This window comes from Piliocolobus tephrosceles, unplaced genomic scaffold (assembly GCF_002776525.5).
Source record: "Piliocolobus tephrosceles isolate RC106 unplaced genomic scaffold, ASM277652v3 unscaffolded_31661, whole genome shotgun sequence".
NCBI classification, from domain to species: domain Eukaryota; kingdom Metazoa; phylum Chordata; class Mammalia; order Primates; family Cercopithecidae; genus Piliocolobus; species Piliocolobus tephrosceles.
Window position 1 is genome coordinate 5,108 of NW_022315045.1, and position 2,662 is coordinate 7,769.

Sequence of the window (2,662 nt, forward strand, 5' to 3'; positions counted from 1 at the left end):
GAGAGAGAGGCCTAGCCAGGTTAGGAGTGTTGAATTTTAGGCTGAGTGGCTGACTGGGAAGCAGACCACTGGTCCCCCAGCTCTGCCCCTGGATTGGGCTCAGAAATCCTCAATGCAGAAAATGTAAGCTTTGATGTTTGGAAATGGTTGGTTTCTGGAAAAGAAATCTAGAGTGGCTACTGGATGGTTATGAAGTAAATGACTTGAAGATATGTGCTGTCAGTAAATGTTGAACATGAGTCAAGCTATAAAACACCAAAAGGCTGTCTATATAGGCATTCTAATTCCTTCAGAAAATAATGATTCCTTCTGAACAAACTTACACACCCTTATAATATATACATGTATTTTCTGTCTGTATAATTTAACCTCAGTTTATAGGAATAGATTTATTAATTGGTGAAGTTTTTTTTTAAAAAAGAATTGTTCTAAAAAAATTTGCACAAAGTCAAGCCAAAAAAAATTGCTTTTTTTTTTTTAACTAAGCCTGGATGTGTTAATAATGTTCTACATGTGTATGTTATACTTTTAAGAATTCAAATTCAGCATAAATTAGCAAACAGGAAATGGTATGTTGCTAACAAGCTCCTTTTCTTTTGAAGATTTGGCATGTGAAATGTTATGATTACGAAAGAAAACGTTTAATTGGTCAGAACCAGAGGAGATGAATAGAAAAGATCCGTCTTGCAGCTGAAAAGTCGCCTGATTAAGAATCACAGATAGGAATTATACAGTTAGAAGAGCTGTGTCATAGCTCATTTTCTTAAGAATGTGTAATTAATGGCTTCTTAAGAATTTAAACCGGTGTCGTACGTTGATTTAAATGTCCTTTTGTTGAGAAATCTATTAATTCACCAGCGTAATGTAGTAAATGAGAAGACAGAGAAAGCCAGACCTCTAATTAACAAACCAAGGACCCATCAATAACTGCTTTCTTGGTTCTTGCTTCATTCTCTCTTTTATGTAACTCGTGGTTCACATCATTTCATCTTTATTAGTGCTCTCCCTTCACATCACTTTCTTTACGGTTTAGTAGGACTCTGCTTCAGGCTAGACAGAAAGAAGATGGCTAGCGCTTCTGTTTGTTTCTGCGGCTTAATTACAAATGATTAGTCCTTGCATTCTGCCCCCTCCTCAAAAGGTGCTCTTCCTCAAGGTTTGGTTGCCAGTCTTCTGTTCTCTCTCTGCATTTTCTGGACAGAGATCTCATCTACACCTTTGGTTTCAGCTACCCTCCACATATGATAATTCTCAGACCTTAATCTCCGGCTGTTTTCTTGCAAATCCCCATCTGCCGTCATTGTTACATACTGCAAACAAAACACATCCCTTCTCATCTCCATTCCCTGCAAACACCTCAGCAGATGGCATGGTTGTTCATGCTAGAACCTGGGGAGTCATCTTGGATCCGCCATCATCCCACCAGTCAACAACCCCCAACAGCTTTCCATGCCGCTTTTTCTCTCCTCCCCACGTGCAGCCCTGCTGCTGCCTGAATTTGTTGCTCATCACCTCCCCTCTGAGCTCCCACAACAGCGGATGGGCTGAATTGTGTCCTGCCAAAATCTGTATGTTGAGGTTCCAATTCCCACTACCTCAAAATGGAACCATACTCGGAAATCAGATCTCTAAAGAGTTGATTAAGTTAAAATGAGGCTGTTAGGGTGGACCTCTAATCCAGTAGGACTGATGTCCCTATAAAAAGAGATTAGAGGCCAGGTATGGTTGGCCACCCCTGTAATCCCAGCACTTTGGGAGGACGAGGCTGGCAGATCACTTGAGGCCAGGAGTTTAAGACCAGTCTGGGCAACATAGTGAGACCCCATCTCTACTAAAAATACAAAAACTAGTCAGGCATGGTGGTGTGCATCTGTCATCCAGCTACTCAGGAGGCTGAGGCACGAGAGTCGCTTAAACCCAGGAGGCGGAGGCTGTAGTGAGCCGACATCATGCCACTGCACTCCAGCCTGGGCAAGACTCTGTCTCAAACAACAACAACAAGGTGAGATTAGGACATAGGCAACACAGAGGGATGACCACGTGAGGATGTAGAAAATGACGGCCATCTGCAAGCCAAGGAAGGGGGTCTCAGAAGAAACCAAGCCTTCCAACACCTTCATCAGGAACTTCCAGCCTCTAGGACTATGAGAAAATTTCTAAGTCACCCAGGCTATGGATCTTTGTTATGGCAGCCCTAGCAGATGGAGAGCTCTCCTCCCCGGTCTTTCTTTCTTTCTTTCTTTCTTTCTTTCTTTCTTTCTTTCTTTCTTTCTTTCTTTCTTTCTTTCTTTCTTTCTTTCTTTCTTTCTTTCTTTCTTTCTTTCTTTCTTTTCTTTCTCTCTCTCTCTCTTTCTTTCTTTTCTTTCTTTCTTTCTTTCTTTCGAGACAAAGTCTCACTCTATCAGCCAGGCTGGAGTGCAGTGGCACGATCTCAGCTCACTGCAACCTCCGCCTCCTGGATTCAAGCGATCCTCCTGCCTCAGGCTCCGGAGTAGCTGGGACTACAGGCATGTGCCACCATGCCCAACTAATTTTTGTATTTTTAGCAAAGATGGGGTTTCACCATGTTGGCCAGCTGGTCTTGATTTCCTGACCTCAGGTGATCCACCCACCTTGGCCTCCCAAAGTGCTGGGATTACAGGTGTGAGCCACCACCCCCCCC